Source organism: Suncus etruscus, chromosome 12, assembly GCF_024139225.1.
Source record: "Suncus etruscus isolate mSunEtr1 chromosome 12, mSunEtr1.pri.cur, whole genome shotgun sequence".
NCBI lineage: Eukaryota > Metazoa > Chordata > Mammalia > Eulipotyphla > Soricidae > Suncus > Suncus etruscus.
This window is the reverse complement of record NC_064859.1, coordinates 47580498-47595206: the sequence shown is the minus strand read 5'-3', so window position 1 is coordinate 47595206 and position 14709 is coordinate 47580498. Positions and strand designations below refer to the sequence as shown.

General features: G+C 36.4%; 1 protein-coding gene across 3 annotated transcripts in view; it reads right to left on the bottom strand.

The window, feature by feature from the left end:
* CTNNA2 (catenin alpha 2) overlaps nt 1-14709 on the bottom strand; it is a 1246345-nt gene that overhangs the window by 280775 nt on the left and 950861 nt on the right. The window lies entirely within an intron of this gene.

Here is a 14709-nt window from a genome sequence, read left to right as displayed (position 1 = left end):
AGTATTTTCTTTGTTATAGAGATGAGAAAGGAGAAGATCCATTGGGGCACTTAGCAAACCCTATTCTCACTGAGATTACAGTTCAAAGAATAGGAAAATTGTACTTAAATATCACATGGTTATTTACCCTGTTATTCAAATTCATATATCCTAATTGAATGAACAGAGGCCAACTTTCTCCCATATCCTAATAGCTGTATACCCACAACAGTTGTATGCAGACCCTCTGGCATTGTTGACCAAAATGAGAGTATAGAAGTAAACATCTGACTAGTTCATATTGAGTAGCTAAGAACCACCAGATCAACCAGTAATGGATGGGCACATCATAAATTGCATGAATCCAGCACAAGAATTAAAAGCTGTAATGAGGAGTCCACCACAGTAAATACATGAATGTTGCTCAAAGGAAAGATTCCACAACCCTCAAGAACTGTAATGGCCATTGAGTAATATAGTCACAGGATGGAGTAATAGCAAAAGTCTATTTAAAAAGTGTGGAAAAGGTAGAAAAAAAAGATACACAGATAAATTCAGAGACCATATATCTTCTAGAAGTAGGATCATTCCTACACAACTTCAAGAATGGTGAGATAAGTTCCAGGAGGGTCATAAGGCCTCATGCCTCTATCTTTATGTAATTCCACATTTTTATCTAAGCTCTGCATGTCTCAAAGAATTCAGACTACAAACAGAATTGCTCTCGAGAGGATTTCAGCATCTCAGGGGCAATTGGTATGAGAAAGTACATATACCTTGGTAGAAGAGTGTTCCCAGGTACCATACCAAAATATCGGGTGCGTCAGTTCACTTGAGCAAGATGGAAATTTTAAGAAAATAAGATGCTTTTGCTTGATAGGTGATTACTATACATGAACCTTTGACTCTCTGACCATTTGTGATTATTAAAGAGCCCATAACCATTCCTCAAATGAAAAAACCATTTACCATGGCCCCTGTTCTTTTCCATTTATGTATAACTGTGTGCTGCTGAGCTAACTTCTCTCTCCAGAGTCTACTACCATATGTTATACTTCTTTACTTCCTGTCTTTAACTATTGCACAGAATTGCGTTTCCAACAGCTGCTGAATTTTTCCCAAGAGGGGCTTCACTGCAGACAGAAGACTAATGACTAGGCCATGTTACCAAGTTTGTGGAAATCCTGTGAAATGACTGGTGTTGTTATTACTTAAGGGAAAGGCAGAAGACAGATTTAAGATCCTTCCATCTCAGGGTTTCAGGGAATCAAAGTTTTTATGCCATTTTTAGTCAGAAACTAAGCTTCTTCTACCACATAGGTCAGTCTGTTATTTTTATGTAAAGGGCCATTTGTTTTCTGCCATAAACACCAAACCATGTCAATGTACTCTCAAAGCTGATGGCACAACATCCTTACATAATGAGGCAGACAGAGATATGTTATTTTATTCTCCAAATCTTCCTATCTTGCTCATTAAAGCTGATTTTTTTTTCTCATCTAATACCTGGGTGGGAATTAGATTCTAGCATTTGGGCAAGAAGTGGTTATTGCAGTGACTTTTCTAGACAGATTTCATCAGTAGAGTTTAGTAGGTTTTAGTCTTTGGGTTTTTACATGGTAGCATTGATATAGCAACTCCTTTGCGTTTTTAGGCTCCATTCACACACCTTACTTATAACAAAGCATCTGCTGTACCAACATCTACTTTCTTAAGAAGGAAACAGAGATGACTAGAGACCACCTCTGAAATGCCCAAGTGCTAGGTATTATTTGATCAATTTGACCTTCATTCTCTTTGCGTCAAACTGTGCTGAGAATCAGGTGATTCTAATGGTCTTACACATGTCCTTTCTAACAAGAATTTTGAGGCAAGAAATGAAGAGGAAAGGTTAGACCAAAGTGTAGAAGTTGCTGATTTTTCCTTAAATTTCTGGTCAGGTGGCATAATCCATTTTATAGGGGTTTTCTAGCCTGGACTTGGACTCTAAATTCAGCTATTTGTCCTAATTGGACACAAGTATTGAGGATACATTCACAGTCTGCTAGAACACACAATGAATGCATCCAAGGAGCACCAGGCAAGCTGGTTGCTATAGTAACATACAGACACAATGACTAGTTTATCATTCACAAGTTATCCCCTTTCAATTAGCTTTTACAGTATCTGCGGATACAGCCTCAGGGCCACATTGATCTAAGTTTCTAGATTTCAAAGGAGGAGCTCAGGTAAATCTGCTCCATCAGACATAGTTCATTAGTGTCGACTTCCTCCTGCTCTGCAACCTCGACTCCTCCCAACACCATGCTCAACTGCCTGGTGTTCCCAGCATGCTTTGACCAAAGGTAGTTTTCAGCTTTTCAGAGTTGCCACAGCAGCTATGTGAGGCAGCTTGATCTTTGCTGAAATGGAAAGAATCACATTAAAAATAAAAGAAAGTCCTGCATTAATATTTCACAGAAAAAAAATGGAATGTTGAGTGACTAACTAGGGAATGAGAAGATGGAACAAGCATTGTTTATTCAGCCAGTCTCCTGACAAGTGCTTACATTTGAATCAGAAAAGTCCTTTTTATTACAGAAGTGCTGGAATAAATGTTATGTTTTATTTTTGTTTATTTATTTAGTTTAGCTATTACTTGGTTCGGGGCCATACCAGAAGTGTTCAGGGCCTACTCCTGGTTCTATTCACAGGAAACACTCTTGGCAGTAATCAGAGTATCATATGTGGTGACATGAATTGAACCCAAGTTAGCCTTATGCAAGATAAATGCTTTATAAACTGTATTATCTTTCTAGATGATACTTCTCTATCTTTGTAGGTGACTTTGGGTCATACTTGGCCATAATCAGAGATTAACCTTATCTTTGTACTCAGAGATCACACCTGGAGTGGCTTGGGAACCATATAGGTTGCTGGGGATCAAATCTGTGTCAGCTTTATGAACTATAATTCTCAGGCCCCAACAACTTTTAAGTTTTTCTTTCTGTGGGCCAAAGATAGGGAACTTGCCTTTACTATGTTAACAGGAGTTCCATTCCTGGCACCCCATACAGTCCTCCAAGCCTGCCAGAAATGATTCCTAAGTACAGAGCCATAAGTAAGCCCTGAGCATAGTATGTATGCTCTCAACTCCTCTCCCCCTCAATATATCTTTCATTAAATGTATTTATTAGGCCCCAGTGGCCTTTGTTTAAATATTCTGGAATGCTTTTTTCAACTATTTCTCACTGATATATTCCAGGTGGATTTTCTAATCTCTTGACCTACATTTAATTAAATATCAACCACCCCAACTTCTGCTTCTAATCCTGACCCCTTAATTAATTTGAAAAATAATTATCAAAATCTCATTCTTGATTCTGCCTTACAAGGGACTAAAGATATGTACAATTTATGGAAATAAATGCAGAGATTGTGTGATAGAAAACCTACTATTGTGATGATTATTAAGAATCTCAAGAACTATTTACTTGAACTTACCTTTTAATTTTCCCATTCATAAAATTTTACAAGTTATAAATAAAGAGTGGCATGTATAACTTTAATAAGTCTAGTCACTTAAACTTTAGCTTCTTAATGCTGAGTTACTGAATATGGGAGAGTCACAAAAATTAGGCAATAATAAAAATTTCTGAGTGTGTAACAACCAAAAATTAATTCACTTTCTGAACCTGACATGTTTCTGGAAGTGTTGTCTTGTGTTGAATTATTTGTGTTACCAGGATTCACAAGTAGAAAAAGTTTAAGAATCTCTGAGTTAAAGAAAAGGCTTCAGAATCAGCCCATTAGGGTTCTTTTTTTATGTTTGTTTGTTTTTGTTTTTTGAATACACCCAGCATTGCTCAGGGGTTCCTCCTGGCTCTAAGCTCAGAAATCGCTCCTGGCAGGCTCAGGGGACCATATGGGATGCTAGGATTTGAACCACTGTCCTTCTGCATGCAAGGCAAACACCCTACCTCCATACTATCTCTTTGGCCCCAGCCACTAGGGTTCTTAAGTGTAAGATGTTTTATCTGTCAGAATAATATTGATCTTCTCTATGAAACAAAATAAAACAAAACATACACAAACCTATTTATTTTTTTATAGTGATGTCCCCTTTGCAGAACTGTTGTAGAAATAGACCACAAGATGTCATGGACAGTGAACAATTTCCCATGGTTTCATGACAGCTTATATTTTAGACTTTTATACATAACTCAGTATAAATGGGATCAAGGGCTCAGATGATCAAGGGCACTGTTATCATAGCTGTCTCAATCATAAGGCAGTAGCTGAGTGTCTCCACTCTTAGCAGTAAGCACAAAGAAAAGGTGAACCAAATGCCTGTGAAGTGATGACAATATTTGCTAATAATTATACTGATACTAGATTTCTAGCTTCCTCAAGTTATAGAATATGGCAAGTTGTTTAGTAAGGTTTTTATTTGAGCTTTAAATTTAGACAAACCACAAAAAAAAATAACAGCAACATTAGTTTTGCAACCTAATACCAGAATTATCAATTTTTGTCTCTGGCTGGAGACATAGTTCATTGAATAATAATGCATTCTCTGCATGAAAGAGTCCCAGGTTCAATTCCTCAGCATCACACAGCTCCTGGAGCATCAGGCTACGAACAGTCCCTGAGTACTGCCAGGTTTGGTCAAAACAACAGAAACAACAATTTAATGATTGTTGACAATTTAATGATTGTTGAATAATGACAAAGTATCCAATTTTAGCATTTTAAAATGATATTTTTAAGATACCAAATGCTAAGAGAACGCTTATAATAAGTATTTAATTTAATTTATTTATTTATTTACTTTTGGTTTTGGGGCCACACCCATTAACACTCAGGAGTTACTCCTGGCTATGGGCTTAGAAATTGCTCCTGGCTTGAGAAACCATATGAGATGCTGGGGATCGAACCAAGGTCCATCCTGGATCGGACATGTGCTAGGCAAACGCCCTACCACTGTTCCATTGCTCTGGCCCCAATATAATACATATTTTAGAGAAAGAATTTTGCTTGGGAAAAACAACTTTTAGACTGGGAAACTGAGCAAATAGCACAGTGGGTAGTGCATTTGCCTTGCACATAGCCTACCCGGGTTAGAAACTGCATCCCATAGGACCCCTGAGCATGTAAGGAGCAATTTATGAGTGTCTTAAAACAACAACAAAAAAAGAAAGAAAAAGAACTCTGGGGCCAGAGGGATAGCATGGAGGTAAGGCATGTGCCCTGCATGCAGAAGGACGGTGGTTCAAATCCCAGCATCCCATATGGTCCCTTAAGCCTGCCATGAGCGAATTTTTGAGCTGAGAGCCAGGAGTAACCCCTGAGCACTGCCGGGTGTGACCCCCCCCAAAAAAAAAAAGAAAAGAAAAGAAAAAAAACTCTGAGACCCCCCCCATTTGTCTTAGGGGCTAGAGTGATAGGACAGTGGATAGAAACTTGAATTATGGTTGGATCCCTGGCACCCCATATGGTATCAAAGCTCCTAGTGCCAGGTTTAAGTACTGAATGTTGCTCAGAGGAGCCCCAAAATGTCTAAATCTTTTACTTCAGATTGTTCAAAGGGAGTATAAAAATAAGTCCATAATATATTGTCTTCATTCCCGATCTTCCAGCTTTTCCAAATACTCCACAATCCTCTTCCCAATTTGAGTGTAACTATAAACCTTTATGCATACTAGCCCTTTCAAGCTGAAGACATTTAATTAAATTAAAAGTTTGAAGATATTGTATTCTTCCTCAAGTTACAGCAAGTGTGTGGATGTGTGTGTGTTTGGTCTTGTATGAGGGGGAAGAGTTACACCTGTGGTATTCAGAGTTTATCCCTGGTTCTGTGCTCAGGGAGCATTGCTGGCAGTGTGTGGAGGACTCCTAAGGTATTGTGGTATCTTGGCTCAAGCCCTGGTAGCCATAAGCAAGAAAAGTACCTACTTGGTGCAATATCCCTTTTGCCCAAAGAGAGAGTTATATTTTTTTCCTATTTAATTTTTTTACTGGGTTGGATGGGGGGCATTCCTTGATACAATGACATTTCTTAACATTTCTTTTTTGGTACATTAAAGTCATTTTCCATGCTCCTGCCTGACAAAAATACTTGTTCTGGGTACAGTTTCCTGAAATGTGGCACCATATGTGCCTCAGTAAACATTATGTGTAGAGTAAATTAAACCAGGTCTTATAATTAGGCAGTAAGGAAATTACTGTAGACCTGAAAGAGTAAATCAGCAGTATTAAAATGCTTTCCATTTTCTCTGAAGCACTTCAGAGTGCCATAAAAAGTCCGTGTCACTGTGATAAACAGTGAGAAGAAATGCATTTGGTGCAAGACAACCTAAAAGAGAACACAATTCAAATAGGACTTCAAATCTGGGGACCAAGTGTCATATCATAAAATTTAAAAGTTGGCCCTTTGGCCACAAAGGTAGGGAAGAAAAAAAAATCATCTGACACTGAGATGGTGGGGGGGGGGCTCAGAGGGGAGAGGCTTTTTCCTTCTGCAAGTATAGGAAAGTCTTTTAACAGATAGAAGCTGTACAGCAAAGCCAATTTAGAGGAAAGACTAGCCCATCATAAACAAAATAGCAATGCTGGATGACAAAATCAATGCTGCCGACTGTTTGTTTTGCTTTAGACTTCAATATGGTTCAGCTCTGTCTTATCACTAATTCCATTTTTATTTATTATCTAAATATTCTGCTTAATCATATTTTGAAAGAATTTGGGGCTACTAATTCTTCTTTTCCTAATGCTATATAAAATAATTTTTATTTTGATTGCTGCATTATTTAGTACCCCCTAAAATCTTAGGACCTCACTTACATCTTGACCCTGCCCCCAAAGCTGTCATGTTCTTTAAAAGGGCGAGAGAACAATCAGATCATCTATTTTCTATTCAGATAAATTTGTGTCTGGGAAGCCGACATTTCTCATCAAGTCTATATGAATAGGGAAAGATGGAGGGTTTCCTGTACCTTCAAATATATATCCCAACAGACTGTGATAGGGTTTGAAAGTTCCCAGTAAAAGAAACAAAAGCAGTGGAATTCAAAGCTGCTAAAACATCATAAATTATCTGGAAAGCTCATTATGTTTCAGAGTCTGAAGCACCATCACATGTACATGAAATCAGAATCTCCCAAGATGAACTGTGTATCTGCATTGCAAATTCTTCAACTGACTCTTTAAAACCAGTCTAACAACAGGAAACTTCCAGGTAGAAGAAGCCTGAAAGCTTTTTAAAAATGGAAGTAATCATGACTGTTATGGTGCTTTGCTCTTTTTCAGTTAAGAAATTTAGCTCTTAAAGCAATGGGACAGAGATTTGAGAGTTTAAACTGGAGGTAACTTTGTGTCTGGACCATTTACTGAAAGGGGCAGCTAATGGACATGAAATTTTTTCTTCTTCAATGCCTGTATGGAACAAGATTACATTATTTGGGTACTAGTATATGCCCTAGGGTGGAAAATGAACAATAGGACTTAGACACAAGCAAAATAGATAAGCAGCTTAAATTCACTGCAAAACATGTCATAATAAAGGCATATTAAAATGCTCTAGAAGTTCTCTAAATAAACCCTGTTTTAATGGGTAAAAGTTGTGATAATAAAATGACATTTAAACTAAGCCTTGTGGGGAAAATTTTTGAATTTTCCTGGACGAAGAGATAAAAGCGTAATGGAGGCACTGTAGGCATAAGCAACTTCAAATACAAAAACATGGGTGAACAGTGGCCCAATACGTTCCAACAGTTACAGTGAACTGACAGCAAAGAGTTTGGATTATCAAGGGGACTAAGCTTTATGAGGCTGTGATCACCATTTATATGAAATACAAGGAAGCAGAGCCAAAAGGAGTAGAGAGAAAGGATGGAATTGACATGCATTTAGGAAGTCATCTGAACTGAATGACTGATGGGTATTAAAGAAATGATTATGAAGGAATCCATGGGATATAATCCTCTTATAGAGCTGACTACTGTGGAGAACACACTACTTTATAGGATGATAGTGGGGGAGTAAATGGATTTATGACATACAGGAAAGTTTATTCCATCAAGAAAAAAAGACTAGAATATATATGTATATGTATATATATAGTGTTATAACTAACATCACCTTGAACAGTATTCTACGAAAACAAAGAGCAATGTGAAGCCCCTTTAGATATAATCAATAGTAACATTGAAAGAGCTGGAAAAACCCTTGAGGATGAGACCCTAGAGTAATCAGGTTTTCACCAGGGTTAGTGACAACAGCAGCATTAGCAGAGCCTGCAGAAAGATGACTCACTTTCTAAATTTCAGATTTCTACAGCCTCCATGAAAAGTGGGGAGATAAAGAAGTATCAGCAATCCTGATGGAAATTTCCCCTGAGAAAACTCATGCCAGAAGTCATTTCAGGTAATAAAAGGTAGCCTCTGCCCAGAAGGGGGTCAAAGGAATAAATATATCTGGTCACACAGGCTGGCTGCAGTCACTGAGAACATTCAGCCAGAATCAAGGTGATCAGTAGCTATCATCAATTCTAGAAACACCCCAATTTAGAATGTAGTAGTACACTTTCATACAACATACTTTTTTTAACCTTTCTTTTTTTATTTTAATCAAAGTGGATTACATATCTTTCACAGTAATATTTTAGATACATAGTGATATTGAATCAGGGTGTTCCCACCACCCATGTTGTCCACCCTCCACCCCCATTCCCAGCATACATCCCATATCCCCCTCTTTCACCCCCCCAGGCTGCTATTATAAGTGGTCCTCTCTGTGTCTAGTATGTTGTAAACTGGGTATCGATTCTGTTGTCATTGGCTTTGGATTTGATGTTTAAATTTTACCATTTTTTTAATTTCTACTTAATATTCATATGACTGTTTGGTCTTGGTATTCTCCATTATTTCCCCCTCCGTTTGTGGGGCAGAATAAGATGGTTCAACTTGTGTAATTATCTACCTTTCAGTGACAGATTGAAAAAAGAAAACCCAGCCCAATACGGGCCAGCTCCTCATTTAAGTGGGATGTTCTTAAATGAATGTTCTGGTAAGCAGATAATATTTATTTAAGAAAACTCCTGTGTAAATTATGATCTTTGAAAAAAAATTTCAGGAGCTGGAGTGATAGCACAGAAAGAAGGGTATTTTCCCTGCATGCAGCCAACCTGTGTTTGATCCCCAGTAGCCCATTCTGTATTCTCGAGCACTACCAGGAATAATTCCTGAGTGCAGAGCATAGAAGTAATTCCTGCAGAACACACCCCTGAGCATCAGTGGGTGTGAACCCCCAAATCAAACAAAAACAAAAAATCTTTCAAAAAATTTTGCTTGCAAAATTTCAATCTATAAAACATAGTAGATTAGTATTGAGTCAAATATTTTAAAACTAATAACAATTTCAAAGTGACTCTTCTAGACGAAGCAACTATTTCATGTGCAATTTGTGTCTGTGCATGAGAGAAAAAGAGAGAGAGAAAGTAAAGTAAAGCTGGGCTGCAACTGTTGCTCAGGGTCAAAATTGCTTTCACTTTCTTATTGATTTATATAGGAAAAAGGGTCAGAAGTTGGATCAATAGCATTCATTTTCATGAATAGGTTTTGTGTCTTAGATTTTGCTCTATACTCCCTTTTCATCTCGTTTTTCCTTGACATCTGAACATGGAGAAATTAATAGAAAAGAACAAAACCAAGCTATGATTTCCTATTCTCATATATGTAATAGATCCCTCCTATCAGTAATATATTTTTGATTAATCAATGTTGATCAAGGTATAGAACTCTTCTGCAACCTGGAGTTGATAGAGGTTGAACAAGATCCTCCACAGGCTTATGTTCATGGATGAATAGTCAACCATATGCTGGACCATTGGAACAAGTCAACCTCTTCTTGATTTGAGCTATTTGCAAAAGAAGAGTTTACCTATAGTGAGATTTCAAGAACCATTTCTCACTGATGACATTGTGTATTTTGTCCTTGATCTAAAAGGTGTTTTAAAAGAAATGAATAAATTTGTGGTATGTTCTGACAATCATGGCTATTGTATGTATAAGGATTTTCCAAAAGTAGATAAATGTCTAGAAACCATAAATAAAATTCCAGGTGTATATTTAAAGAATAATATTCAATATTCCTTCCTCCTACTGGTACTGTTAAGCCCAGTCTTTTCAAATCTAATTTTTGATAGCTTAAATTCTTTTTTTCATTTAGATCTCTTTGAGGTGCTTATGTTCTCTATATTTGTCATGTCTCAATTATTATATGATCATTTCCTGTTCTTCTTACTATCACAGCAGCATGGCCTAGGGAACAAACTCTAGGGATTATTAGCTGTGAAATGGAGTTTCAGTGTGAAATACAAACTTTCCTTCCCATTTGTAGGAAATCAATGTATTAATTTCACAATTGCTTTTTTTTTTACTGTGGTCAAATAGATGTGAAGGAATACAAAGTCAAGTATAAAAATCGAGTATGGAAATAAATTTTGTTTTGTGTGTGTGTTTTCTCACAATGAATCTAAAAATAATTGTCCCCATTATGAGCAGATGTGAGAAAAAGAATTCAATGCCTGAAAAATTCCCCTTTTTTTCTGTAAATGTTTTGGAAAGTCTGTAATTCACTCTTTGAGAAGCCAGCTACCTAAGCATAATAGCAGTTTTAAAAAGAGAATTCAATGAACCATAACAGCTGGAGACCTGGGAGATGATATCATATTACAAACAAGAATCATATTTTTGACACTAGGCCATAGATTTTTCAGCTGGCTGCAGTTTGTACATGTCAAAACTCTATGGTAACAAAGGTGCTCTTGAAAACCGTAAAACACCTTTACTCATTTTCTAGGACCTTTCTTTTTCTGAAATTGCATTCCCCAAAGTAGTTTGGCAAGGAGGTGATCCAAATGCATATGCTAGTTCAAAGGAGGACCAGAATGTTGAAGAACTGTGAACAAAGATCCTACATCAGTTTCTGCTGCTTAAACTAGAACTTTCCCACAGTCACCCTTTGAGTGGCCATGGGTACACCTCTGTCCTGTATAGCCACATCTATATAATGAAAATGGTAACCACCTTTTCTCAACCACAAGCAAGTATGAGAATTGGATATGGACAATTCATAAGCTCTAGTGTAAAGCAGCATTTGGAACTTTTAAAGAATGTAATCCATGTCAACTATACTGTACTTTACCACTTGACAATAGTGATGTTACAAATTCTCAATAAGTTTTGATTTATTTTGTTTATATATATACATACATATATATACATACATATATATATTATATATACATATATATATATTATATATATATATATTGGGTTTTGGGCCCCTCCTGGAGTTGATTTCTGGCTCTGTAGTTTCCTGGTGGAGCTTGGGCATTGAACTAGGTGCCAGCCTTATAAAAAGCAAGCTCCCTACCATCTATACTATCTCTCAATCCCTATCATCATAGCTTTTATATATATGCAATTGGAGCATAAAGGTATAAGAAAAAGTTTATTGATAAATAATATTTATTAATCTTGAAAGATTTTTTTCTTGTTCTTTCTGTCAGTATGATCTTGAGAGTTCAGCAAGATTGTAGAGCAGTGAGGCACTTATCTTGCATGCATCATATTTAGGTTCAATCCTTGTCAACTATATGATTCCCAAAACAATGCTATAAGTGGTCCCTGAGCACTGAAACAGGAGCAAACCACAAGCACAGCTAGATATGATACATAATAAAGATAATCTTGATAACTCAGCCTTTAAAAATGTCATACAGTGGTATATTTTTCATTCCTATTACAAAATCCATTCTACTATCACTTATCCTAACATAAAATCATTCTACATATGATAGCTTTCTGCTGAAAATGTTTGATTATACAATTATAGCAAAGGTGACACTTTTCTTAAGTTGACACTTAACAAATCTCACAGTTGAATTATTGTGATATTTATTACAAATAAAGGGATAAAACAGAATCTTGACTGGCTTGAAGAAGGATAAAGTTACTTAAATTAGCAAAAAACCCTAATAATTCAATGTTATAATTACTGTTTATTAGCTTTTCTCTCATAGGGAAACATTTTAGTGCTGAATTGCTTCTGAGCTTAAAAAAGCAAAGGCTAATAAAAGAACAATAATAACAAGTATCTCTGAAAAACTAGAAAAATCTGAAGGGAATATGCCTAGAATTGGTCACAGTTGGCACAAGAAAAAATAATAGGAAAATAGTCCGATTCTGACTGATCCACTGGAGGAAGTGCCAAAACATGTGAACTACTAGGTACTTGGGCATTTGTTTCTAATATTATTATAATGTCTGATTCCAGAATCACAACAGTGACAATAGCTCTGACATAGGTCATACTGTGTCCACAGTTCTAGAATTAAGACATAATGCTTCAAGTTGGCAGATATATTTCCCTAAATACATATTTAATTTCAAACAAAATACCCCTAAGAGGATTCTGCTGTCATGCTGCCCACTCTTCTGGGTGTAATTGGCAAGCTGAATCCCTGCCAATCAGTTCTGAAGAATGCTTGGGTTCCTGTGACCTTTTTCACATTTTAGGATTCTACAATTCCTTGGGATACACTGCTGTAAGAAAGGAGTGTAAGAAAAACATATCTAATTGAACAGAAATTTTTTTGATTCAATTACTCTCAATTTTTTTTAAAAACTGTCTGTAAGTTTAAGCCTGATTTCTCACATTAAAAAAGTCCATGATAATGATCATCATTGACTATGCTTCTTTCTCATTTGTGAACTAGAACTTTGAAAGAATCCAAGGTCACATTTCTGAAAGGCACTACCCAAATTTAGGGCTGGCAGGAAAAAGTAGAAGATTAAAGAGTGGGTGTTTATGAACATTACCAAACATATTTTTCTTTTTATTAATATCTCATCTGCTTTCTGTTCCTCTGTGTGACTTGATTCTTCTAAATATTTTTTAAAGGAATGCACATGGAAGGAAAGTAGACATGGATACCTGAAGTTTCCTGTTTAGAATTTCTCTACCAAAATCTTATCTGTAGCTTAACATCAGCAACAGAGAAACTTTATTTGAACCACTAACATGCCATTGGCCGTACATTATTGCTAAGGTCAGATTTTTAGGTAAAACCTTGTACACCTGATTGACTAGCTACCTAAATCTATACTCAAAGGTTACTTGAGTCAAGCAAATAAACACAGATGCATGTTTTATTCTGCAAATGTTACATAGTTTCTGTATAGATCAAAGAAGACTTTGTACCAGTCCAGGTGTACATGGAGAGCAAGAAGAGAAGAGAAAAAAGACAAAAATATCCCAACATATGGGTAAGGATGGAACTAACAGATGGGGATGATCTTTGTTCTAGAAAGGCAGATTGGGGGAGAAAAAGATGTTTGAACCAAATTCAGGGATTTGGTATAAAATGATGCCATAACTGTTGAATCTTAATATCAAGAACCAATTATCCTTTTTTTTTTTTTTTTGCTTTTATTCCTCTCAAGTTTTGGGAATAGCAGGCAGAAAAGGAACTTGTATGCATGAACTAAATTTAGCGGGTAATATACTTCCATTATTTTCCCCACAAAAAAATGTTTACATCAAGAGTCTACCAAATAGTTCACCTCAAAATTATACTATTCCTATCTTAAAAACCACAAAAAATTTCATTCTTTTCTGAGATTTTACCAGAAAAAAAGTAATTTATGTATTATTTTGCAAAGACAATAAAACAACTATAACAAGTGCATGAGTGTTTAATGTTAATTGTGTTAGATTCTGGATACAAAAGAATGGTCTATATAGTAATCAAGTGATAGGAACAAAAACAAACAAAAAACAAAGGTCATAAATTCTTCCTGGATTATGAGCTAGTGCAGTGTTCTCAAACTTGTTTGACCTATACTCCCCACTTTCAAGAAGAAATCATTAAGATTGCCTCCACCCCACCCTTAAAATCTGCTAGCTTCAAGTGAGGAAAAAGTCCCCCAAAATGATACTATGGCTACTAATGTCTACCTTGATTGATCTAGTGGCCAGGTCAGGGCAAAGCATTGTCACTACTTTGGGAAACAAATATACTCAAAGGCAAGCAAGCCCTAATGACTGCTCCACTGCTCTTACAATAATTTGCAGTTTGGGGTCATGAGAAGCTATGGCATAGGAAATGTATGTGTAGTTCTTCTGTAACTACTCAATCTTATACAGCCGAAAGACCACTTATGGATTCAATTTGGTTTGCTCCCTTTTTTAAGTGAGGAAATAAGAATAGGGAATAGAAAGATCTACAATTACACAGCCAGTTTAGGGTCAAAGCTAGACAAAATCATGGTATGTATGAAAGTATGGTATCCAGTTATATGATTTAGTGTTTTCCATTAACCCTATTCCCAATTCTTACAACGTCATTTCACTTAATATTGGGGCTTTGTGTGGAGTGATGGATTAAGAGGACAAGGAAGGGCTGAACTGGCCATAAATCTGTGTAGAATTATTTACTGGTGCCAGAAAAGGCAATGTTCTGTTTGACGGTAAAATACACATTGCCCCTAAAACTGAGCAAATCAAGTCTTTGCTTTGCATCCATCAAAGTATAAGTTCATGTGATTTCACCTTCTGATGATACCTTGAAAAGAGAGCCTTAGAAGCTCACAGGCAGTAATCAGAAATGATATTCTCATTGCTCTCCTTAAAACCATTTGTAAGATGATCCTTGTTCAGGCTTGCCTAGGTAGCTCACTAATTTTT